The 27,786-nt window shown below is 42.6% G+C and overlaps 1 long non-coding RNA gene and 1 pseudogene across 2 annotated transcripts in view; both read left to right on the forward strand.

Moving 5' to 3' along the window:
- The window catches only part of LOC123790405 (uncharacterized), a 71,917-nt gene that overhangs the window by 24,465 nt on the left and 19,666 nt on the right, over positions 1 to 27,786 (forward strand). The gene's annotated exons all lie outside the window — the stretch shown is intronic.
- Positions 14,663 to 26,826, forward strand: LOC148110135 (small ribosomal subunit protein uS5 pseudogene; annotated as a pseudogene).

Here is a 27,786-nt window from a genome sequence, read left to right on the forward strand (position 1 = left end):
AAAAAAAATGTGCTCATGTACCTTTCACAAATCAACAGATTTTCAGATTAGATTACAAAGCAAAAACCAAACTCTGTAGTATGTAAGAGAAACACACCTGAAACAAAGTGATTCACCAAGGTTGAAAATAAAAAGATGGACAAAAGTAAACTAGGCAAATGCAAAGTAAAAGAAAGCAGGAACTGCAATCTTAATATCAGGGAATAGGAATTTATGCCAAAAACACATGAAATGAGACTAAGTGGGGCTACTGACAATATTAATTGATGGAATTTACGATGACGGCATAACAGTCATGGGTAGATATGCATCAAAAGCATGGTGGTGTCTGCAAAGAGCAGATACTACAGGAGATACAGACAGACTTAGACACACCTACCCAGGAGGCTCTAATTGCACCTGTAGGTCCAAAGCAGATCAAATAGATTTTTTTAGAAGGATGTGAGGATGTAAATAACATCAGGTAGAACTGGTTAATACATCACATTTCTTTAAATACAAGATGCCATTAATTGTAAAACATAACACTTTTTATGTAGCACGGACAGAATAAGTGCTGTCAAAGTACGGCACGATGCCTTAATTTCAGCCCTGAAAGATACATGATGTCTCACCATCCTCTGCTCATTGTGAAATGTATTTCATCTCTTTTGAGGGATTTGGCAATTTCTCCTAAATTCGGCTGCTGTGTTTGGTGTACAATAAGTATACTCCTGTACTTATCTCAAGAACAAAAAGCCACACAGATCCATCTACTCATAGTTACTGTCCTTGATTGTTTTAAGGCTCTATAAGGCCTTTGGTCGTTTTTGCAAGGAAGTGTGGAATTACAGCAATTCTTCCATCAACAATATTTGCCTTACCAACATCTAACTTATACCTTTCTGCTTTATTTCCAAGCTTTTCTTTGTGCCCAGTAACTTTTAGTGTCGGTGCCCAAACATACTATCACCTTTCACCCACATTCAAAATGGTAATTAAACCCAACACGTACAGAGCCAGCAATGCAAACCTAACTCCGTTGAAGAGTCAATGACATACACAGCTGGGACCCGGTTTGTCCGTGCGCCAGCAGTAACAACCACACTCAAGTGCCATCTGGCCAAAAGTAATTAGAAGATGCCAAAATGGAAAGATGAATCTCAATCAGGAATTTTAAAATGTGAAAGTAAGACATCGTGACTTAGATTCAATAAAACATGGTGTATGTTGTTCTCTCCGAGTTGGTAATACATCTGCATTTCAAGTGCCTGTTGAAACCTGACCATATACGAGTCCACAGAAAAACCTGAACAGATTTCCAACAGTAGACATAATGCAGGCCACATTCTCTAATCAATACAATAAAGCTAGACTTACTAACATTATCACAGAATAAAGGACCTTCTACCCAAACATGTAAAGAAAACAAATTCTCTTACATCTTGGATCAAGAGGGATATGCTGAAATACTAGGCAACCACACGTGTTCTTGAATTGTGCATCAGTCAAAATCATTAGTTTATGACTTTGTCAAATAATAAATATTTAAATTTTAGGGATTACCAGTGAGAAAAATAAATGGCAGGTCTACTTTCTAAAACAGTACAAAGAAAAAGGGACAATAAGGACCAATGTCAAAGAGCTTACCCCTTATGTTTTCTTCTAGGAGTTTTATGGTTTCAGGTCTTAGGTTTGAGTCTTTAATCCAGTTCGAGTTTATTTTTGTGTGGTTTTTGTAGGTTAGAGGTCCAGTTTCATTCTTCTATATGTGGCTGTCCAGTTTTCCCAACTCCATTTATTGAACAGACTGTCCTTTCCCCATTGTAGATTCTTGGCTCCTTTGTCATAGATTATTTGGCCTTATAAGCGTGGATTTATTTCTGGGCTCTCTATTCTGTTCCATTGATAGATGTGTCTGTTTTTCTGCCAATACCACGGTTTTGTTCCCAGATTGGATTAAGTACCACCCTAAGGGCCTCATTTTTACTTAATCACCTCAGTAAAGGTTCTGTCTCCAAATACAGTCACATTCTGGGGTCCAGGGTGTCAGAGCTTCAATATATGCATTTTGAGGGGACACGATTCAGCTTGTAACAAAATTTATGCTAAAATACGATGTGGGAAACAAACCGTAAGAGACTCTTAGGAAACAAACTGAGGGTTGCTGGAGGGGAGCTGGATGGTGGGGATGGGGTCACTGGGGGATGGGCATCAAGGAGGTCACGTGATGGGATGAGCACTGAGTGTTATATATAACTGATCAATCACTGAACTCTAGCTCTGAAACTAATGATACAGTATATGTTAATTAATTGAATTTAAATAAAATTTTTAAATATTATGTAATTTTTAAATATTTCCATATGCAAACCATAGGGCCTGGCTGCATTATCACAGTGCTTCTCTAACTTTAGATGCGCTTATGAACGCCCTACGGATCTTGTCCAAAATGCAGACTGTGATTCGATAGTTCGGGGAGGGCTGTGGGTTCTGTGATAATACCCAGCTCCAAGCAAGGCTGATGCTCTGACACGGGGACCACACTCCGGGGAGCAGTGCAGCATGACAAGCTATGAAGTAGTCGGAGCCTTGCACCTCCTTGTAATCAAAAGGTTTGAATTTGAGAAATAACTGGATCAGAAGAGATTCCACACAAGAAAAACAGAAAAATGAGACAGCAGGGGAACAAATGTGATTCGTATTTGTAAATGATAAGAGAAAGAAATGTAAATGAAGTAAGGATAACATGCCAAGACAACATACCGTCTTAGAAAATGAGGAGGTCTCATATCCCCCCCCCAGTGAAGAAGTGAACAGTATTAATACACCCCACCAGCCCTGTCAGATTTCCCAAACTGCAAATGTGCAAAATACTTTTTCATGCCACTGCATGATTTCAACACTACTACACATGACACAATGGGATGCCCACCATGTATCATCAGTGATAACAATACAATGTTTTTAAAAAGGGAAATTATTCAATCAGCGCTAATAGCCTCCTTTCTAGTTTATTTACCGCCAATTATTTCTAATGTTATAATCATACATCACATAAGGAAGCAGCTCAGATTTAGTAAATTATTCAAAGACTTTGTCTTTTTTTTAAGATCTTGTTTATTTGAGAGAGAGAGAGCACACATGCAGGGGAAGGGTAGAGGGAGAAGCAGACTCCCTGCTGAGCAGGGAGTCCCACGAGGAGCTTGATCCCAGGACTCTGAGATCAAGACCTGAACAGAAGGCAGAAGCTTAACCGACTGAGCCACCCAGGCGCCCCAAAGACTACGTCTTTAATTCTTTTGGGTTTCCTTGTCCATACTATCTTCTACAGGGCTTTTTTATAACTTCTTGTAAAACAACAATTAACTCTTCATTATTAAAATCTACCAAATTACCATTGATTTATATTTGTAGTGGGTTAACTGTGGCGGAACATGGGAAATTGTGCAAATTGAGACAAATTGTACAAATTGTGTGAGAGAGCTGAACACCCTCCAGCTGGTTTAGCATTCCTGGTTCCCACTCATCCAATACTAGTGCTGCAGCCTCCAATCTTTATGAGGCATAAAAGTACCCCTACAAACGCCAAAATACACTTTAGGATGTGGACCATCACTGTACCGATCGTCAACTAGACTAGACTAAACTACGTCTTGAAGAGTTAATGCAACTTGCAGATGCCTGACTTAAAAACCAAGATAGTAAATACACCCAAGCAGTGAATGCTCCACAACTGTTTTATAATCCAGAAGTTTCATGCAGAAAGGTCAAGCCCTAGAAAAATCTGACATATTCACTCAGGATTTGTCACGGGAAACCACAGGTAGTTGGATAGCCAGTGAGCTCTGAAAGTTCTTCCCTTACTAACTGGAAATACAGGAACCACCGCTTCTATTGTTTTTATAACCTGTTTTACCCAAGTATGCGCCTCCTTCAGTCTCTGCTCAAACACAACATACCTGAGGACATCGTTCAAATTCAACTCGTCTGCAAGACTTCGCAGCGTCTCTTACGGAAGTCAGGGCCATATTTCATATCATAATTTTCATGCTTAATTACCCTACCCTGAATGAGGTGACTTCAGGGGACCATCTGTTCAGAAAATAACTGGATGAACACTTGAGAGAAAACACATGAAAGGGTAATTAATGTAGTAAGCTAAATAACAAGACCGACAAAACCGTCTTTGCAAGATTTCATCAGACACTTCTCTTGCCATCGCATCCGTATAAAATTACGCGATGTGTGTTTCGGGCGCTATCATTTGCAAGGCTGTGGTCTCGCCGACGACTTGGTAAACTGGCTTATTTGCCAGAGATCAAAATCTAGACAGATTAGTAGCATCCATAAATTAACTCTTCATAGCTAGTAAAACTATGAAAAAAAAATACTCTAACAGTAACTTCCTAGATTCACAAAATGCTCTTTTAATAAAAGTCAAAGCCATGCGATTTTCGATGTCTGTCACCCACAGGCTTCAGTTTACTCCAGACATTAGAGCAATTGGGTCACATCGTAATGGTTTGCCACATCTGACTGTAAGATAATCTACCTGTCCACTGTGTATGTAGAATGAAATCTGGAGGACTAAGCCACAAAACATTGACTGTGCTTGTCTCTAGAAGCTGGGATTACATATAATCTTTATTTTCTTCTTTATATTTTGCTGGGGCTTTATTTTTCTTTTCTTTTCTTTTCTTTCTTTTTTTTTTTTTATGAGAGAGAGCGTTTCTGCAAGTGGGGAAGGGTTGGGGGTGGGGCAGAGGGAGAGGGAGAGAGAAAATCTTAAGCAGGCTCCATGCCCAGCAAGGAGCCGGAAACAGAGCTTGACCTCACAACCCTGAGATCATGACCTGAGCTGAAACCAAGAGTCAGATGCTTAACTGGCAGAACCACACGAGTGCCCCTTGCTGGTATTTTTTCTAAAATTTTTTACTAAGTATGTGTTACTTTTATCATCAGAAATAAATAAGTTATTTTTAAAAATATAATGCATTACTAGCAGAATGTAGACCCAAACTTGTCGTTTAAACATGTCTCCTTGACTGGAAATAAATTGTACCCTGTAAGAAGAAGGGCAGAGAAGATAATGCATTGGGAAGAATAAAACCACCAACGGGGCCAAGCGTTACCTGGGAAAGATGAAGGTTTTAGATGTCAGGTAAATAAAATATCTGGCGATAAAAGTCCTAATGCAGTCTATAAACAAAAACTTTACTCTGAAGAGTTAAGTTTAAAGCTAATTTCCTTTCCTTTCAAAACACTCTGTCATAAGAGCACTTTCAATCTCTGTTTGAAAACCTTTTTAGGGGTATCTATCTCAGTCCGAAGAGCAAGTGACTCTTGATCTCAGGGTTGTGGGTTCGAGCCCCACCTTGGGTACAGAGATTGCTTAAAAAATAAAATCTTTAGATAAATAAATAAATGTAAGAAAGCTTTAAAAATTTTTCAGTTACAGTTTTTTTCAAGTAAGGTCTATTGACTGAATGTTTGTGTCCTGTCATTCTCCCTCCTCCCCCTAAATTCATGTATTAAATGTGAATTACCCAATGTGGAGGGTCTTGGTAGGAGGGACTTTGGGAAGTGATTAGGTAACGAGGATGGAGCCCTCATGAGTGACATTAGTTCCTTAATGAAAGGGACCCCACTGAGCTCCCTGACCCTTCCTTGGTTAAGGACACAGCAGAAAGAAAAGACATCTGACATGAATCAGAAGGGAGTCCTCACCAGACACCCTATCTGCTAGTGCCTCCATCTTGGACTGCCCTGCCTCCAGACTGTGAGAAATACATTTCTCACGTTTATCAGCCACACACCGGGTCTACAGTATTTTGTCATAGTGGCCCAAACAGACCAGAACAGCAAGGGTAAAATTTTTCTATTTAGCTCATTTCCTGAAGAATTCTTTTTGCAGTAGTTATAAAAGTTATGGGTTGTGGTGGCCAATTGCCCAAGATGGTGGGGTTTCAGTGGCCTCAGAGGTCTGCTCCCTTTATAACGCTCACAGGTGGGCAAACTCTCCTACATACACACGTGCTGTCCAGCAGTGGTTCTCTGAGTGTGATCGGGGATGCCTGAGGTTCCTGGAGACCTTTTGGGGAATGCCTATGAGGTCAAAACTATTTACAATATAAACAACTATATGGCCTTTTCATTCCTGTTCTTACAGTAGTGTACAATGGAATATACTGAAAACTCTGTAACAGGTAGTATCACAGCGGAGGGAAAGCAGAAGCAGCTAGGGGACTCCAGCTGCCTTCGATTAAACAGGACAAGAAAGAGATGCACGGGAACGCCTGCGTGGCTCAGTTGGTTAAGCGTCTGCCTTCAGCTCAGGTGGTGATCCCAAAATCCTAGGACGGAGTCCCCCATCTGGCTCCTTGCTCAGCGGGGAGACTGCTTCTCCCTCTGCCTGCCCCTCCCCCTGCTTATGCTCTCTCCCTGACAAATAAATAAATAAAATCTGTAAAAAAAAAAAAAAAAAAAAGATCTCATGGATTCTATCACTCATAAAATTGCTTTTTGTTTTGGAAAATAGTTATTTTTCTTAACTATAATGTTTTTAAGCATTATGTTAGCATGTGAGTTTATTATTAATCTTTCATTTTCAGGGAGGCCTGGATGGCTCAGTCAGTTGAGCATCCAACTCTTGGTTTCAGCTCTTTATGATCTCATGCGTTATGGGATCGAGCCCTGTGTGGGGCTCCCCACTCAGTGGGGAGTCTGCTTGGGATTTTCTTTCTCCTTTTCCCCCTCCCCCCTACTCACGCACTCCCTCTCTCTCAAATAAATAAAATGAAGTTTTCATTTTGGTTTTAATGTCTAATATACTGTCAATAGAACCCACGTAAACAAAAACTCTTTTTTCGGGCTCCAATAATTTTTAAGACCGTAAAGGGTTCTACCTCGTACGCTGTTGGTAGGAATGTAAAGTAGTGCAGCCACTTTGAAAGACAGCATGGAGTTTCCTCAAAAAGTCAAGAATAGAACTACCCTACCATCCAGCAATTGCACTACTATGTATTTACCCCCAAGGATACAAAAAATACTAATTCCAAGGGATACATGCACCCTTATGTATATAGCAGCATTATTTACAAGAGCCAAAGTATGGAAAGAGCCCAGATGTCCACCAGCTGATGGATGGAGAAAGGAGAGGTGGTACATATACACAGTGGGATGAAATCTTGCCGTTCACAACCATGTGGATGGAGCTAGAGAGTATTATGCTAAGAGAAATAAGTCAGAGGACGACAAATACCACATGATTTCACCCATATGGGGAATTTAAGAAACAAAACAAACAAATATAGGGGGATAAAAAAGAGGAAAACTGAAAAATAGACTCTTACCTCTAGAGAACACGCCATGGTTACCAGCAGGGTGGTGGGTGGGGGATGGGCTAAACAGGTGATGGGGATTAAGGAGGGCATGCCCGTGGTGAGCACCGGTGTGCATGGAAGTGTTGACTCACTCGATTCTACACCTGAAACTAATATTACACTGTGTGTTAACTCGCTGAAATTTAAATAAAAACTTGAAACCAAAAAGAAAAAAGAAAAGAAAAGGAGGGGCGCCTGGGTGGCACAGCGGTTAAGCGTCTGCCTTCTGCTCAGGGCGTGATCCCGGCGTTATGGGATCGAGCCCCACATCAGGCTCCTCCGCTATGAGCCTGCTTCTTCCTCTCCCACTCCCCCTGCTTGTGTTCCCTCTCTCGCTGGCTGTCTCTATCTCTGTCGAATAAATAAATAAAATCTTAAAAAAAAAAAAAAAGATGTTTAAAAAAAAAAAAAGAAAAGGAATGTAAAGTGTTCTAAAGACCAAAAAGCTTGAGAAGTATCATTTCATAGAGTATAATCGATCCGAACTCAGAAAGCACAGAGGGCTTAACATGTGAACGTAATTATTGTTAGAAATGGCCTTCAGGAATTGTTTCGTTTTGTTTGTGGAAGAAGCAGCCCAACATAACAGGGGCACACATTCCTGCAGGCTCAGCTTGCCCAAATTAATTAATAAAATAATTTAGTAGGACCAGATTATATGCCAACACATGGGACTCTGCCACCAGATAAAAAGTCTATCATATGGCTTCGTTCTGACAAATACTGGGAAACACGAAACTTACTTTTTCGTGTTGTTTTTCATAGCAACAATCATTAGCCTGAACTGTCACCTATGAAAGGCTTGTGTGCAGGAAATTGCAATGTTAGAATGTCAAGAATGGACCAAAACAGCCAGTGGTGTGTGAGCACTCCGAGGTCTGATGATCCACTAGCTTTATCAAGCCAAAGGAGAATTCTCATTTGAACAGGTGTTTTCCTTTTTTTCCCTTTCTTAATGCTACAATTTAGGGAGATGACACGGTTAATAGATGTATTTAGATACACGAATTTTTGACATTTTCATTATGAAGACTGAATACAAGATGAGAGTATAGGACATGACACCGCGTGCGTCCATCCTCCGCTTCAACAGTTACTGACATTTTATCAATGTTGTCTTATCTGTCACCCCACGACCCCGGGGACTTTTCGGCGGCAGTATTTAAAAGGAATCCCAGTTCAGCATGGGAAATGCAGTCAATGTTATTGTAATAACGTTGGGTGGTGACAGATGGTAACTACACGTAGCATGGTGAGCATTTTGGAAGGTATGTAGATGTCAAATTGCTCCGTTGTACACTTTGTACACTTGAAACTAGTATAATTTATGTCATCCATACTTCAATTTAAAAAATCCCAGACATTATACTAGTTCACTCATAAGTAACTCAACATGACTTGGTAATAAAGACTTAAAATTCTGTCTAATAAAATGGTCAATACATTCTTGGTACACAGTAACGTAATACCTAGCCCATGTGCGCATTTCCCTGCTTATCTCAAAACTACTCATTTGCAGTGGCCTTTACCCCGCTGTTCCCTGGGATTCAAATCAGTTCCCCTGATTTTCTTCATCTCTTAAATCTCTCTTAATCGCATTGGTTTGTTGAAGAATCTAGGTAATTAAAAATAAATATTTTAATTTCATCATTAAGTAGAGAGGCACAAAGGGGCACCTGGGTGGCTCAGTCAGTTAACCGTCTGCCTTTGGCTCAGGTTATGATCCCAGGGTCCTGGGATTGAGTCCTGCATTGGGCTCCCTGCTCAGCGGGGAGTCTGCTTCCTCTTCCTCTGCCCCTCCCCCCTGCTCATGTGCACGCTCACTGGCTCTCTCTCCCTTGTTCTCTCTTTCTCTCTCAAATGAATAAATAAAAACTTTAAAAACCATGTAATGAATTCAAATTCGATGTAGTTAACAATCATTAGCTAAAATTAGATGGGAGGATGAGATAGGGCTTTTTTCATTTAAAATAGAGTGGCAAATGACTTTCTCAAGTCACAGTTACTTTGCTTGGTTCTCTTTCGCCTGAGGGAGAATGGGGGTTCTGAGGGAAGAAGGACCCTCTGGGATGAGACAGGAACTCCAGGAGGTCAAACCAATGTCAGAGTCGTCTACTTAGAGAGACCTGCCTCCAAAGGCAGCTTCAAACGAGGCTGCTTTCAGTTCCAGCCTCCTGTACTTTCAGAACAGAGTACTGGCTCCCTGCTTACGCCATCTATTTAGTTACTTTGTAACAAATTCAAAGGTATTCTGCCCGATTCCCCTTCCGGACTGAGGACCCCATAGCCCTGCTGTTGGGAACACTGGTGGCCGTTGGCATCAGCTGCTGGGAGCTGCCTCTCCCAAGATGACATCCGTCCCCGAGGGCCACCCCAGGCCAACCACCGACTGAGGCAGGGATACAAAGCCCTGGTTTCCTTGCTTCAGCTGGGGCTGATGCTGAAGGACCAAACAAGCTCTGGAGTTCACCACATGACTGGAGGACAGGCCAGGGCCTCAGCCGCACTTACGTGTTGGGTCAACCTCTCCCTCTGCCCAGCAGCGCCATCTTCCTCCCTGGCAGGTGAATCTCCTGCGAGAACTCCCTAATAAACCTGCACTCATTTTTGTCTTGGTGTCTGTTCCCAGCAAACTCCATCTAATGTTGTTGGTTAAAGAAGCTTCTCCCCACAATTTTCTTCCTCCATTCAATTGCTGTCCAGAGGCAATCGTATGTATCAGTTTGCCATACGTACTTGCAGAGACATTTCATGTAGTTCTAAACGCACATCCATATATTCTGTCCCTCGTACGTTTCTTAAACATATGCTAGCTTTCAACCATTCTCTGCTTTGCTTTTTTCTTTTAATAATATACTTATTTCTTAATAGTATGCTTTGCAAGACTGCCTTATTATTTTTATTGGGTGTTTACTATGGAGTTACCACAATTTATTTAACCATAACTCTATTATTATTGCATATATAGATTGTGTCCGATTTTTTTTATTACATGACATGCTCTAAGATATTACTCTGGGCATGTATCTCTTCATAAATATGTGATTAAATCTCTAACCTACAAAGCTAGAAGTCAAGTTGCTGGGTCAAAGAATATGCATTTAAAATGGTGATTGATGTTGGGGCACCTGGGTGACTCAGTTGGTTAAGTGTCTAACTCTTGATTTCAGCTCAGGTCATGATCTCATGGTCATGATCTCAGGGTCATGAGATCCATACCCCCTGGGTATGGAGCCTGCGTAAGATTCTCCCTCTTCCTCTGTCCCTCCTCCCTGATCCACATCTCTCTCTTCCTCTCAAATAAATAAATAAATAAACAAACAAATAAATAAATAAATAAATAAATAAGATATTGCTTGATGTAGCCAAATTTGCCCTTCATGGAAGTTGATGAGAATATTTATCATGCTATACCCTAGCCAATGCCCTGAGTTACTCATAGTTTTGATCTTTATCAATCTGATAAGGAGGAAATCATTTAATGATAGCTTTAACTTGGTACTGAATTATAGTGAGTGTCTTGTGTTTAAAAAACATTTATAACGAGCTTTTTTCAATGAACTGTTCATATCCATTATTAATTTTTCTATTGGGTTTTTATTGTTGTTTCTTATCTTTTTGTAGGAGATTTTTATATATTAGAAGATGCAATATTCTAGTATGAGCTACAAATACTGTTTCATGGTTTGTCATTTGTATTTAGACTTTCTTTTGGTAGTTTGGTGGTTTCTAATTTTTAAAATTAGAAAAAATTAGTTTAAAATTTAAATTTAAAAATTAAAATTAGTTTATCACTTAGCTCTAGTTTCTGAGATTTGTGTTAAAGAGTACTAGGAGAAAAAGACTTTGAGATAAAACCCAGGATGTGCTAGAAAGGAACATTCTAATTAAAACTGTGGATAAGACCCAAACTATTTGCAATTATCACTAATATTTCTCCAAAGAAGACATACAGATGGCCAACAGACATATGAAAAGATACTCATCGTCACTTACCACCAGGGAAATGCAAATCAAAACTGCAATGAGGCATCCCTCAAACCTGTCAGAAAGGCTAAAATCAACAACACAAGAAACAACAGGTGTTGGCGAGGATGTGAAGAAAAAGGAACACTTGTGCACTGTTGGTGGGAAAGCAAACTGGGGCAGCCACTGTGGAAAATGGTATGGAGTCTCCTCAAGTGTTAAAAATAGAGCTACCCTATAATCCTGCAATTGCACTACCAGGTATTTACCTGAAGAATACAAAATACTAATTCAAAGGGATACACGGACCCCAATGTTTATAGCAGAATTATTTACAATAGCCAAACTATGTAAGCAACCCAAGTGCCCATTAATAGATGTATGGATAAAGAAGATGCGACATGTATACAATAGAATATTACTCAGCCATAAAAAATAATGAAATCTTGCCATTTGCAATGACATGGATGGAGCTAAAGAGTATAATACTAAGAGAACTAAGTTAGAGAAAGACAAAAAATGTATGATTTCACGCATGTGGAATTTAAGAAACAAAACAAATGAGCAAATGGAAAAAAGAGAGAGAGAGACAAACAAACCAAGAAACAGACTGAACTATAGAGAACGCACTGATGGTTCCCAGGGGGTATGGGTGAACTAGGTGATGGGGATTAAGGAAGGCACTTCCTGTGATGAGCACTGGGTGATGTATGGAGTTGTTGAATCATTATATTGTACACATGAAACTAATATTACACTGTATGTCTATTAACTGGAATTAAAAACGTAAAACAAAAAAATTATCACCAATAACCTAATAAAAATCTTGACCTTCCCCCTACCATACCCTCTAATACTTGTTCCTCCCATAGTCTGCCCTGTTTCAGTAAGTGCCAACTTTATCCTTCTATACGCACAAAGGCGGCTTGGAATTATCCTTGGCTCTCTCTTTGACTCACAGCTCACATTCAACCCATCACCAGTTCTTATCAGCTCAATTTTTAAAACATCTGTAGAATCTGACCTCTTTTCAAAACCTTCACTATTACAAAGTCCAAGTCACCATCATAAATTATCATAGAGGCACCTAAATGGTTTCCCTGCTTCTATTCTGGCCTATACCGTTTACTTTCAAGCAGTTAGAGAGATCCTTTAAAAATATAATACAGATCACTGAACTCCTCTACTCAGCGTCCTGCAAAGTCTCCAGCTATTTGGTTTAGGGTAAAAGCCAAAGTCTTCCCAATGGTTTATGGTCCGCTAAGGTCCTCCAATCTTCTCTCCTACCACACACCGCCTAGCTCACTCTGTTGTCTTTCCCCTTTACTCCTAGAACACTAAAAGTTCCTGCCTCAGGGCCTTTGCATGTCTTGTGCCTATCTTTTGAATGCTCAGTAGCCACAGCTCATTTTCTCATCCTTTTTAGTATTTTGCTCAAATGTTACTTTTTCAGTGGGATGCTCTGTGATCACCACATTTAAAACTCCAACCCCCATTCCAACCATTTCTGGTACTCTTTGTCCCTTTCCTACTCTATAGCTCACATCTCATATGACATTCTGAATCTGTTGCTTATTTATTCATTTAATATCTTCATACCCTAGCCCTGCCACCAACCATTTAAGCTCCACGAGGGAAGAAATCTATTCCTGTTGTGTTCACTTTTATATCCTTAGCCCTAGTACAGTGCCTGTCAGAAAACTAGGGTAGAATGGATCTTGAATTGTATCTGAGGGATTTCATTTCTTAATTTGATTCCACAACAGTGTACTGAAAAGTAGCTGTGGATGGCTCTGCACTTGGAGCATTAGGGGAGAAAAAACCCTACCAGACTCTACTCATATGGAAAAACTTTCAAAGAAGAATTGAGGCAAAGTATTAAAAAAGACACACATGGGATCCCTGGGTGGCTCCTTCGGTTAAGCCTCTGACTCTTAATTTTGGCTCAGGCCATGATCTCAGGGTCAGGAGATTGGGCTCCACGTGGGCATGGCTCCACGCTCGGCATAGAGTCTGCTTATCCCTCTCCCTGTTCCTACCCCTGCTCTCTCTCTCTCTCAAATACATAAATAGATAAACTCTCTCTCTCTCTCTTTTTAAGGCACATATGTAGGAAAGCTTAAGCTTTTCCAGGTAGTGTGAAACTACCTGGATGTGTGAAACCATGACAAGACTTGAGCAGGACTTGATATGGTGAGACATGAGTTTCAAACGCTTCATCTCCCAGTATGTCCACTATGTGGTGGGGCTAGAAAGGCAGCTTAGAACCTAATGCTTACCGTGTTAGTGCGAAGGCCTGAGGTAAGCGGTAGTGGCCTTAGAAAGGAATGACATGAGAAATCCTGAGTGTGTTGAATAAACGTAAGCTGACACATGATCAGCTACAGAAGGTCAAAGGAGGCGGGGGTCAGATGGTGCTAAAGTTTTTAAGTGTAGATGACCCTTAAAGCATGTTCTAGACGCCTGAGGTACCCGGGCTGGATCCTTCAACACGTCCTCTAGTGCTTTGATGTATTTGTGTATAAGGAGACTTGTGATTATTCCACAGACCCTCAGTCGAGAAAGCCAGCAGTGCCTTAGCTCTAGCTGCTAAAGGAAGTACTTGTGCCCTTACACTAGTAACAGGAGTACAAGGAATACACAGCCCAACCCCAGGGAGACAGGTTTGTGGGGAGCTGAATGGAGCCAAAACCTGGGTAAACAGGCTGAGAAGATCATCTGCTCTTTCTCTCCCTTGAAGTGCTTTGTGGAATGTCATTGCTCAAGCTGCTGCTAAGCCCTAGAATTTGATAAAAGTTTGCATAGCTCTTCAGGAAATCGAACTGCATGCTGCCTGAATTGAATCCAGCAGTTCTCCAACCTCCGAGGATAGGTCATCATCCTGACCTGTGGGAAAATCAGCCCAAAGAGAATTTGCATATTGTACAATGGGTGAGACAAAGGCAGTCCATAAAAGGTCAAAGTCGAGACACTTTCTGATACCTTCTTTATTTATGCTTCACCTGGGTTTCTTACCCAAACATCTAGAGGTTAATTAAATGCCCTGGCCAGCTCCCCCAAGAAAGAAGGAAAGAAAAAGAGAAAGAGAGAAAGAGAGAAAGAAAGAAAGAAAGAAAGAAAGAAAGAAAGAAAGAAAGAAAGAAAGAAAGAAAAAGAAATAGCAGTGGAATGAAATGGAAAGGAAAGGAAAGGAAAGGAAAGGAAAGGAAAGGAAAGGAAGGGAAGGGAAGGGAAGGGAAGGGAAGGGAAGGGAAGGGAAGGGAAGGGAAGGGAAAGGAAAGGAAAGGAAAGGAAAGGAAAGGAAAGGAAAGGAAAGGAAAGGAAAGGAAAGGAATGGGAAGGGAAGGGAAAGTAAGGGAAGGGAAAGTAAGGGAAGGGAAAGAGAAAGAAAGAAAAAGAAAATCTATGTGATTCAGGGACACAGAATGTCAGCCAACTTTTATACTTACCAGGGTAAAAGATTTATCTGTAGTAGATTATGGAAATACTTCTTTAATAATTTTGTACCTTCTAAACGACTTTCTTTAGGTGTGTTAATTTTTTTAAAAAGATTACCAAAACCAGTAAGCAAAATCTTATTGGAACATAGCCATGCTTACTTGTTTATAAAGGAAACAAAACTTAGTTCAGCCTACAGCTTAATGTTGGATTCATTCTCAGCATGGGCCATGTGTCACTGCCGTGGTCATGGCCGGGTACCCAGAGTGTTTCTGGGTGTTGCCAGATACAGCCATTTCCCACAGGACTCACTTGGCCCCTTTTCCCACTCCTCTGAAACAAATCATCCCCAATTATGCCTTAATTGAATGGAGTATTTGAGCTGTTTGAGACAACTTGACTGCATATAGAGCCAAAAGCAAAGAATCTAGTGTCTTTGACTCATCTCCAAATTTTGAAGTCCAATAATAAAAGACACTCTATGATTAAAGGGTTTATTATAGTTTAAGTTTAGTATACTATTTAAAGCCCTAGAGTCCTGTGCTCCCACTCCTTGCGGCTTATAAAGAGCTGATGCTGTATATTTCCTTGAAGACATTTGATTTTAATACAATACAAAGTATCAGTAAACACAAAAGCCAGAAAGGACCTAAGAGGTTCTATTGCCCGTTTTATTTGCATTTTTCAGATGGTGAGACTGAGACACAGAGAGAGAAGGTCATATTTTATAGGACTCTATAACAGGCCTGAAGAGGAGCCTGGAACTGGAATCCAGTTCATCTGATCCAGTGGTTTTGAACTTTACCATGTTTACGATAGAATAATTAAGTGGCACTGTTTATTAAAATAAAATTCAAGTACTAGAATTCATCGTTCCGCCATTTTTCAGAAGAAATGTACCAGAGAATCTGTACCAAAAAGGACCTTTGGAAACATCCTATTCAACTTCCTAGCATTTCAGAAATCCCCTGAGGGGCGCCTGGGTGGCTCAGTCATTAAGCGTCTGCCTTTGGCTCAGGGCGTGATCCCAGAGCCCTGGAATCGAGCCCCACATCAGGCTCCTCTGCTGGGAGCCTGCTTCTTCCTCTCCCACTCCCCCTGCTTGTGTTCCCTCTCTCGGTGGCTGTCTCTCTCTCCGTCAAATAAATAAAAAAATCTTTAAAAAAAGAAAAGAAAAGAAATCCCCTGAGAGTTCACAGGGAGAGGGTGTATGAGAGTAACACCTGCTGCTCTAACAAAACAAATCCCCAACTTCAGTGACCAAACACAATTAAAGTTTACTACTTGTTCATCTAACAAAACAAGCTGATTGGTGGCAGCCCTTCACAAGGTAACTCAGAGACCCAGGCTCCTTTCATCCGATAGCCCTCACTATTGTAAAGTCATCTATGTGCAGAAGGAGGATGGGGGAAAGAAATAAGTAGAAAAGCCTTCTTCGAGGGCACGTATTGCATGGTGCACTGGGTGTTATACGCGAGTAATGAATCATGGAACTTTACATCAAAAACTAGGGATGTACTGTATGGTGACTAACATAACATAATAAAAAAATTATTATACAAAAAAAAAGAAAAGCCTTTTAAATCTTGGTCTTGAGAGAATATACCTTACCTCCTCTCACACTGCATTGGTGAGAACTGTTCCCATGGCCCCCTCTAGTTGCAAGACAGGCTGAGAAATGTAGTCAATGGCTGACACTATGGGAAAAGGAGTACAAATGTTTGGTGAAGCGAAAGGGCTGGGTCTATATTCCTGCACCAGTCAGTCAGTCCCGGACCCCAGGCAATAGCTCGGGCGGGAAGTGGCTTAACCTCCCAGCCATCTGTGATTTAGGCAGTTTCCTTCAGCCAAATGCAAGCCTCTGGGGAATAGCATAGGTGGGAGCCATTGGCAGCCAACCCGGCACTCCAGCCTATAAAGGGGATTTAGCAAGACATCAAAAGCATCTGCTCCAGTCTGTACCCTTTGTACCACTCAGAGCTGATGGATCCTCGTGTTCCTGTCACTCCATCTGGTTGTAGGTCCTTCAAGATTCTGGCTGGTGCCAGTTCTGGGTACTTACAAGAGGAGGGTTTCTGGAACAAACCACAACCCTGACTGTAACAGGGGGAGGGGGTCCTCAGGTTATGATAAATACAATTATGCCCAGGATGAGTTGTTGCTCTTTCCAGCATGAAGGGGGTCTGATATCACCATTTAGCCACCAAGTAGCTGGTTGGTGTTCTCAAGGGGTTGTACTGTCTGGAGAACTCCACTGCTCTTCACTCCTGCTGTGGGATATGCGGCAGCAGCAGTAGCTAGACCAGCTTTGAGGAGAGGTAGCGCGTACTGTTGAACTCAAACATAATCCCCATTGCGGCCACCACGGCTACTCTGTTCGGAAGCCAATTGTGCAAGGGCTGGTGTGGTTGACGATGGAAGCTAGCTGGCATCTGCTGAGTGACGCTTCCTGTCCCCTGGTCAGTCAGTGCCTTGTCTGTAACAGGTAGGATCTGGCGGACGTTAACCAATGCTTCTTGCCCACAACCACTAATCCATTCACATGCTTCTCTACACCTACTTCATGATTCTCTAACCTCGTTCTTTGCCAACCCACTACCTGACCAGTCAGGCCATTTGCCACTGCCCATGAATTTGCACATAACCTTTTTGGGGGGCCATTTTCTCTCCACACAAAGTAGATACCCACAGGCGGAATGTGTTCCCACCACCATCTTTGAGCCCAAGTGGGCTGTAGTGTGGTAGCCGCCTGTTCTCAGCCTAAGGATTCGTCCTCCCCCATCAGCTGGCTTTAGGGAGCCCTCAAGAAGCTATGAGCTCAAGGAAAAGTTCATGAAAGAGACGTGAGAGGTATATCACTGGAAGTATTTGTTTGTACAGCTTACTCACAACTCAGGGACCACGTGAGCACAGTCTCAGACATACGGTTTCCGTCTCATGACAGAATGCTGCGGGTGTTCCCAGTCTCACGATGAGGTGTGTCTCAACAAGCCCAGCTCATGGTGGGCAGCTCTAATTGCCTAACTGCTTGATGTCTCATACTCAGAGAGTCCCTTCCAAGTCCTAAGAGTGTGTCAGAAGCTCTAGTGTGAATGGTGTATGTTCTCTGCTGCAGATGGCATGGCCTCGCCCAAATACCCTACAAGTCCACCTGGCAACTGTCCCATTGGGGCGTCCTGAATATTTCACACAGCATTTTTATTGACCACAGATTAACCTGCTACCCTAGAAACCTTGGAGTCATATGACCCAAGCAGCAGTGTTCCTGAGACTGTCACCTGGATCCATGACAGAGCCCTTTTCTGCTCTGAGTCTCACTTAAAGTGGTGACCTTCCTCATCCCTCATAAATAGGTCAGAGCAGGCTTTTGCAAATGTGATAAATACTACCTCTGAAATGCTTGCACGCTCTGTGCTTTTTTTAATGGCAGGAAACACAAGGCACAATTACTTGTCCTTTAGCAGAGAAGCGATGTCCTGACATGTCCCAGAACACTGTGCCCCTAAAAATGTTTACATGGTAGCAGTCTCCTTCATCTTTCCGGTATTTTCTTCCACCTTCTGAAGTGCACACGTCTTGCCAGCATCCCAGAGCACTTCCCAGTTCCTCCTTTCCAGGTCCACTTAGATGACATGGATATGGTTGACTAGTGTGAAGTTCTGTGGAATGTCCACACGATCCAGGTCCCTTTGGACTACATTATCATAGAGCAGAGGACGAGTAAAGTAGCCCTGGGGCAAAGTCACGAATATATACTACCATCCCTTCCTTGTGAAAGCCAACTGTTTCTGATTCACCTTTCTGATGGGTCCAGAAAAGAAGTGGTTGCCAGTTACAGCTGCGCGCCACATTCCAAAGGCTCTATTAATCTGTTTTAGTGAGGATACCATGCTCAGTCAAGCCACTTCGGTTGGGGCTCCTAATTGCTTGAGTTTCCAGGAGTCCGTGTCATCTGCCACAATTCATCTAGCTTTTGCAAAGGACAAGCTATCGAATTAAATGGCAATTACGTGGGAACCATTGTCTCTGCATTCCCTAAGTCCTTGAGGACGCTACTAATGCCTACCACTTCCCCTAGGATAGAATATCATTTACACATTATGGCTGTTTATTTGCTTGTTTTTATTTTTAACTTTTTATTTTTAAGTAACTACAGACACAAGAAATCGCGAAAATAGTGCAAGCAGTCCTGTGTACCAAGCTTCCCCTGTTCGCCCAAAACATGTGAAATGCCAGAGACATTGCACGATTTAACACAGCATCTTACCTGTATTTTGTCCCAGTCACCACAGCTGACAATCTCAGCGAGCGCACCCCTCCAGCAAGTCAGACTAACAGTTCACTGGCTGACAATGATGGGGTTCACACTGCCATCTAGTGGTTGATTTATCCAATCCCGAATTCTAGATCTACTCCCCTTCCCAGGACCACTGCTGCACCAACGGTCTTAAATTATGCTCCCTGTGGACAGAGCCTAAGGTGGGAATTCCTGCTTCAGTGATCTCAAGGAGAGTGAGAGAAGTAGCAGACAGGGACGCCTGGGTGGCTCAGTCTGTTGAACGACCGACTCTTGGTTTTGACTCAGGTCACAGTCTCAGGTTATGGTCTCAGGGTCATAAGAGTGAACCCTGCATCAGGATCCCAGCTCAGTGCGGAGTCTGCTTGAGATTCTCTCCCTCTCTCCCTCTACTCTGCCCCTCCTCCACTCGTGCATGTGCTCTCTAAATAAATAAATATAATCTTTTAAAAAAAGTAGCAGAGAGCAGGGGGTGAAGACTGGCAAATTATACTCCTTAGAAGTCTAGTCTCAGCCTGATTCCATGGGAAGCCCTGAATCATAAGTTGCACCAAAGGGCCACCTGGGGGGCTCAGTCGGTTGAGCGGCTGACTCTTGGTTTCAGCTCCAGTCATGATCGCCGGGTCCTGGGATCAAGCCCTATGTTGGGCTTCACGTTCAGCAGCGAGTCTGCTTCAGAATTCTCCCTCTCCCTCTGCCCCTCCCCACCTCAAATGAATAAATAAATCTTTAAAAATAAATGAATAAATAAATAGCACCGAGAAATTGTCCCACCCAGAGCATAGAAGGCTGCTGTATCTCTTCTTCACTTTGTCTTTGGCCATGGCCCTCCCTTGGGTGGGGGACATAACCTTCAACCGTTGTCCCCAGGACCATCACTGGGTGAGGAGGTTCCCATCAGCCAAGGGCAATGCTCCATAAAAGGACAAAGCCCTAAGCCCTGACACACAGGCGGTTAAGGGGGATGTGGGCAGGGCGCCCAACAGCATCCACTGTACCTCCCTGAGAAGCCGACAGTCCCTTTAAAAACTGAATGATGAGAAGGAGTGAGCCGTGTGCAACTCTTGGGAAGAGCATTCCAGATAGTTCTGAGATGGGGCACACCTTCGCATGTTTGACGTACAGAAACAAGCCCCATGTGGAATGTGAGTGGAATGTGATGACAGAGGGGTGCTAGCAAGACGCGGTGTTTGGGAATCAGCCAGAGCAGCAGGACAAAGGTTTTTACTCTGATGACCACTCTTAAGACACCCTATCTTTAAAGCTTGGAGATAACGTTGTTTTCTAAATAAATAAATAGTTCACTCCAGGAATTACTTTCTTTTTAATAATTGGAGAAACAAGAGCCGGAGTGATTCACCAGGAGGAAATGCGAGTTAGTGACACGGTTAGAAATGCTATTCCTGCTTTCTGAAAAGCTCACACTCACACGCTGGCTCGTAGCCCAGTTCAGAATGCATCAGATCTGAGGTACCGCCCCGTTCATGAATTTTCATAAGGTAACAAAGCAGGTCGGATCTTGACCTTGGGTGCCTTATCTATTCCTTCCTAATTAGGCTATACTTTAATGAACCGTCTCTGAAAGGGAAAATAGATTAGTCTCAAAGGGCATTCTTAAAATACTTCACCATTAAAAAAAAAAAAAAACGCACCTCTTGCTACTTCCTATAACTCCCATTGATTTTTTCCCTCTTTGTATTATCATGTTTTTTAGCTTTATGACTTCTCTTGGAGGTTAGAATGGCCCTCTCTAATAGCGCCTTACTGACCTCATTTATAAAGTAACTACCAAGGGCACCGAACTCTTCCAGAACCTGTCTCTGCACGCACAAGCCTCTCTTGTGCGCTTCATCTGCACCAACATGAACTGTGGAGAGGCCGCTCCCCGTTCTCCATTCGCGTGGCTTTGATTCTAATCCTACATCACCTGGATGTATTTCCAAACAAGGGTCCCCATCTCTTAATCTCCAATCCATCCTTTGAATTATTGACAGATAAATTTTTCTGAAACCCTATTTTGATCATGAACATAACTTTCCATAGTAATCTATTTCAATGCTTCATTTTAGGACTTCAAGTCCTCAATAAGCTGAATCGCTTTTCCTAAGACTCCCTTTTTTTATTTCCCAATAGAAAACTCCTGGTCTGCTCAGAATATTCTCACCATCCCATAAACACAGTGGCTTTTTCTTTCCTCGTTGGCTCTCTTCGTACTTTCCCCACATGTAGAAAGTTCTCTCTGGTTCTTTTCTGCTCACCTCTCACCCATGATTCAAACCTTGCAACTCCTGTAAGCAGAGAGAGTTAGGGGTCCCCAGGAAAAGAAGCTTTCTTGACATAAGAAAAGTCATTTTAGGCCGCCAGCCATCTTGTGAAAGAATGTAAGACCTGTGACCTTGACTTGAACTCAGTCACTTTAAGATGACTTTTGCCCCAAATCCATGCTGCATTCCCCATTGGGCAAGTTCCTTCATGAATATGTATGTACCCTAAGCTTGAAACTTCCCCGATTTTGTTGTTTGGGGAGACCCTGCTTTGGGAAAGATCTCTGGCATTCTCCTTTACTTGTTGCAACTCAAATCCTTCCTTTTCCTTTTCTTTGGCATGGTTCTATCTTTTGGCTCTACACGCACCGAGAGGCAAACCCAGGTGTGGGTAACAGTCCTGGAATTCGTCCTGATTCCTTTCACTCTGTAAAGCTTATCACTCCTCTGATAGGTAGCACCAGTCAAGGACTGGTCACCTAGCAATCACCTAGGATAAGATGCACATGTAATTGTTTGAGAAACTTAGAACGCGACCATGATCTTTGTCTTCCAATATCAGGATGGGAAGGAGCCTTACTGTACTTGCAAAGAATTCATTAACTCCCCCAGGAACAGCAAAGGATGCATGAGTTTGTTACCCTGAGCAAAGAAAGGGCAGACTCGTCACAACTCATTGCTGGAGGAATTAAGCATGTCCTATGTGACTCCGCAGCAAGAAGATTCTTGGAAACTTGTGCCCACTGTCCTTGGACTTCACCCCATGTGCTGTTTCCCTTCACTGATTTTGCTCTGGGTAGAAGAACAGGCCATCTCCAAATAAATAACAACCATGAGTATAACTATACACTGTTCTATGAGTCTTCCTAATGAATTACTGAACTTGGAGGTGGTCCTGGGGAACCTCCAACATGCAAGCCAAAGGACAGTTAGTGGAGGAATGGATAAAGACATTGTGGTGCATCCATATGCTGGACTAGGACTCAGCAGTAAAGAGTCATAAACCACCGATGCATGCAACGACTTGGATGGATCTCAACAGGATTACACTTAGAGAAGCCAATGTTAGAGGGTTGCATACTGTAGAATTCTATTAATATGATGTTCATGAAGTGACGAAATTACAATGTCAGGACATGGATCAGTAGTAGTTTTCCAGGGGAAAGGTGCGACTATCATGGGGTAATGTGAGAGAGTTTCTTTGTGGTGATGGAACAGTTCTGCATGCTGATGGTCAGGACGGTTAGCTGATTTCACAGAACGCTATACCCCTCCCTGTCCCTCACAAAAAGGAGTGCGTGTAAAAAGTGGTGAAATCCTAATAAATTCTATATCTCCATACCTGAATAAATAGTTTTAACAAAATCAATTTCCTAGTTTTGAACAATTACTACAGTTACGTAAGATATTATCATTGTGAGAGCTGAGTGAAGAGTGCATGGGAACTCTCTGTACTGTTTTTACAAATTCTTGTGAGTCTGAGATAATGTCAAAATATAAATGCATTAACAGAAGAGAGAGAGAGAGAGAGTGTGTGTGTGTATTTGCCCAACCTTGCCAGAGGAGACAAGAAGTCTATAGAGAAAAAACAGCATACTTTCTCCTCATGCTGCCAGAGAGCAGAGAGGACTCCCTTTTGTTTAATACCTGTTTATCTTTTGTCCATTTTTAAAATTGAGTTGCTAATTAAGTGTAGCAGAATATGCCATTCCCAAATACGTCACTTTGGCATACGGATTATTTTGAGCTAAAGGCAATTGAGAAGATGTGAATACAGAAAAGCTCTCTGGCTTCCTACCACTTGCCTAAAACAGGAAATCCATTTGGAGAGGTGTCCCCATCTCCCCTATCTATCAGGGGACAGAAGTTAATCATCAGAGACAACTCTACACCCTTACCAGCCCGGAGGAATCTCTATAACAAACCTTGCTTAAATTAGGCTTTATCTACCATTGATTTCTCCACATATTCCCTTCCCCAATGTGCAACTTCTATAAGCTCTAAGTCCTTTTGTTTGTTGATTCTTTTTTTTTTTTTTAAGATTTTATTTATTTATTCGACAGAGATAGAGACAGCCAGCGAGAGAGGGAACACAAGCAGGGGGAGTGGAAGAGGAAGAAGCAGGCTCATAGTGGAGGAGCCTGATGTGGGGCTCGATCCCATAACGCCGGGATCACGCCCTGAGCCAAAGGCAGACGCTTAACCGCTGTGCCACCCAGGCGCCCCTTGTTTGTTGATTCTGTACAAAATTATTATTATTGTTCTTCCGTTAAGATGCTGTAAGATCCAAGTTCTAACCACTGTTTTGAGTTACTCATCACTGGGTACTCCCATTTGTGTACATGAAGCATGTGTTAATAACCTTCTGTTTGTTCTTGCCTTGTTAATTAGTCCTTTGTCAGTCTAATTTACATGGTCCCAGAAGAAGATCCTAGGAAGATATGTGAAAAAAGTTTAAAATTTCCTCCCCTACCCTCATCTTTTTCTTATTGATTCGAAGAAGCTCTTTATATATTCTGAATGGAAGTCTTCAGATTTATGTATTTCATCTTCTACCAATCTGTGACTCTTTTCTTGTCTACTCTCTTAATGGAGTCTTAGGATGAAAATAAGTTTTTAATTTTAATGACGTCCAACATTTCAATCGTTCCTTTATGGTTAGTGCTTTTATACCCAGTTTAAGCAATCTCTGTTCACTCCAAGTTCTTCAAGTCAAAGTTGTCTCTGCCCCAGAATATACTCTCCATGACCATCTTCTGGTCCAGCATCGAAGACTCAGCACTCCATATTTGGTGGTGAAGAATGGCTCTTCTCTCACTGTTTTTAGTACATTCTGTTTTCAAAAGACAGGTCTGAAGTCTTTAGGAAGGGATGGTAATGACCCTCATTAATACACTCTGTAGCACTAACACCCATCCATCAGAATGGGCTCTGATGGTGAACAGCCTGAACTAGTGATAGCAGAAGCATCATCACTGCTCGTAGGGAGTGAACGCCATTTACCCGTAATCCGGATTCTCTAGGTCTCTATTAGCTGTATGGACGGTGGCTTTGATTACCTTTGGATAAACTATCATGTTGAAGGACAGATTGGCTATAGCTGTCTTCTTGCATAGCAGACCTTTCTAGAAAGATGTTCTTTAGAGTGTGGCCCGCACAATGTAAGCCTCACCTGGAAGCTTGTTAGAAACGCAGATTCATAGGCCCCATCTCAGACCACCTGAATCAGAATCTCTGGATGTGGGGCCCATAAATCTGAGCTTTAATACAATTTCCAGACAATTCTGAGACATGCTAAATTTTAAGAACCACGGCAGCATAAAATTTCTTATAGAAATAAACCAGCAACTTGACATTTGTCCCCCAAATTAAGTATCTAGCACCTAATATATGCTCAAGAAACGTTTGACGAACAAAATCAACAGGGTATGAATAAAAGCAGAAGCCTGAATAACAGACACCAACCACACTTAATCTTCTTGCTATTCATATGTATTCAGTTGCCAACATGTGTTCCCCATTCTCCAGTTATTAAAGCAAAGGTCTCTGAAAAAAGCAAGTCTATTTCACTTGTAATGAATACTTTTTTCTAAGAAATGAATTACAGATTTCAAGTGTGATAATTGGTTGGAATATTTTAAGGTCTTTGTGAGAACAACGCTGTTTTCTGAAATAGAGAATTCACATTTATATTAGGCAAAAAGTCCAGTCCTCAGCTGTGGTCAAAGCTCTTTGTCTTGTGCTTCTTCTCTGAGAGAACACCAAATGGCAGATGACGCTGGTGCTGTGGGGGGCCTGTGGTCAGGGTGTGAGGGCATGGAGCTCGTGGAACCAAGACCGAGGACAGGGGATGGATCCCCGTCACTAAGCTGAGCCGCCTGGTCAAGGACATGAAGATCAAGTCCCTAGAGGAGCTCTATTTCTTCTCCCTGCCCGTCAAGGCATCTGAGATCATTGACTTCTTCCTGGGGGCATCCCTCAAGGATGAGGTTTTGAAGATCACGCCTGTGCAAAGCAGACCCATGCTGGCCAGTGGACCAGGTTCAAGGCATTCGCTGCCATCAGAGACTACAGTGGACACGTCGATCTGGATGTCAATGCTCCAAGGAGGTACCCACTCCATCCGTGGGGCCATCATCCTGGCTAAGCTTTCCATCATCCCCATGCTGCAAGGCGTGGGAGAACAAGATCAGTAGGCCCCACGCTGTCCCAGGCAAGGTGGCGGGCTGCTGTGGCTCTGTGTTGGTGCGTCCCACCCCTGCCACCCAGAGGCACTGGCACTGTCTCAGCCCCTAGCCCAAGAAGCTACTGATGATGGCCCATATCGACGACTGCTACACCTCGGCCAGGGACACTGCCACCCTGGGCAACATTGCCAAGGCTACTTTGGATGCCATCTCCAAGACCTCCAGCTATCTCTCCCCTGATCTCTGGAAAGAGACAGTGATCACCAAGTTTCCCTATCAGGGATTCACGGACCGTCTTGTAAAGACCCACACCAGAGTCTCCGTGCAGGGGACGCAGGCTCCAGCTGTGGCTACCACATAGTTTTATACAAGAAAAATTAAGTGAACTAAAGCTTGTTTTAAAAACAACAAAGGCTCTTTGTCTTGTGGTTTTGTTTTCTTGCTATTCAAGAGTTAAATTTTCCCCCTATGTAAAGATGGCCTTCTTTTCGGGGCGTCTGGATGGCTGAGTCGGCTAAGTGTCCAACTCTTGATTTCAACTCAGGTCAGGATCTCAGGGTGGTGAGATTGAGCCCCACATTGAGCCCTCTGTCGGGTTCCAGGCTGGGGGTGGAGCCTGCTTAGGATTCTCTCTCTTCCTCTTCCTCTGTCCTTCCCCCAACTCCCTCTCTTAAAAGAAAAAAAAAAAAGCTTTCTTTTCCTCTATGGTTTAGAAGTCCAGAGTCCACTGTTAACCCAGACAAATCATTTACAATGAAGTTATATCTTTATAATGGAGATGTTGACATAATATTAACTTCTGGCAGTGCCGGAGGTGAAGTTCTATCAAGGACGACTACATATTCTTCCAAGGTTACTTCCTTGGAAGGTAAAATATTGCTTCGCAACAGCCTATTCAAAAGATAATGGTACATACACATGTACAGTTTTATCAAGATTGATTGATTATCTTAAAAATAGATAGGTAGTCCTTAGACTACCCAACAGCAAAACGCTGCCTGGGCATCCAGTATACATGTTGAGTTAGAGATACAGAACATTCCTTTGTTACAGGTTGTTATGGGAATCTAAGGAAGATGACTGTGAATCCATTACATTTTGGCCCCACCATTAACAAGAAATTTCATAATTTGGAATCTAATGACTAATGAAATGAAGCAGGAAAACTAATATTCCCAAAAAAGGGCAAAATATATTACACAAAAGCACATAAAGCCCTTTGACCACTGGGGTGGAGGGGGTGGGGGGGCTTAGGGTCAGGTGTGACGCAAGGCCCTCCCAAGATCTGAGGTACCCTTTCCAGGGCCTCCTTAGGTCTCTCACTTTGCCATTCAATAAACATTCACTGGAAGTCTGCTCTGTGCAAAGCACTGAAGTAAAATCAAGGGGAAATACCAGGAGGATTAAGGCACGGTTTCTGTCCTTCAGGACATTTGTACAGGCAGAATAGTAATACAAAGTGCCATGGACGCCCAGAGCAAGGGACGATCACTTCCAACATGAGAGATACGAGAGTGAAGGCTTCATGGACAGAATACAGTTGGCTGGACTTCGAATGGATAGCTCAGTACATGGTTACATTAGACAGGGTAGGGGTGGGGAGAGGCTATATCCAAGACAAAGCACAGGCCATTCCCAGCAACAGTGGAGGGAAGAGACCTCAGAGCAAGGACAGTGAGTGCAAGCATGTGGGGTAGTAGTACGCGGGTCATGGGCAATAAGATAACCACCATTGCTCCTTTCACTGTCCTGGATGCCAGACAGTCTACCGATGAAGATGACAGGGCTTGGATGGTGCTGGTCCTTATATAACATCATGCTCTGGTCTTTGGATCATTAACGGATGTGTTTGTGTGTGTGCATGTGTGTGTGTGTGTGTGTGTGTGGTCAAGTAGACATATCAGAAAGCTTACCATTTCACCCTTTTAAAGTGTATAGGTCCAGGGGCATTGAGTACATTCACACTCCTGTGCAGCCATCACCACCATCCAGCTCCAGAACTTTCCATGAATGCTTTTTGAGCAGGAGCATGAAGGAATCACAGAGGGCATTAGCAAAATTGCTCCCGTAGCGCCTCGCAGGACCGCCTGAGCTGTCCTCACATACTTATGGGGAAGGTGACAGAGGGGACAGGAACACGTTGGTGCGCTTTTTCCCCAGGATAGAAAGAGGGGATAGCCGTGTCTACACCACTACCCACCTACAAGGACAGATGTGACTGAACGGTTTGGTCGGGGAGGGGAGCAGAAGTCTAAAGTGATTTCTGAGAC

Source organism: Ursus americanus, chromosome 5 (assembly GCF_024610735.1).
Source record: "Ursus americanus isolate L20-20 chromosome 5, mUrsAme1.1.p, whole genome shotgun sequence".
NCBI classification, from domain to species: Eukaryota; Metazoa; Chordata; class Mammalia; order Carnivora; family Ursidae; genus Ursus; species Ursus americanus.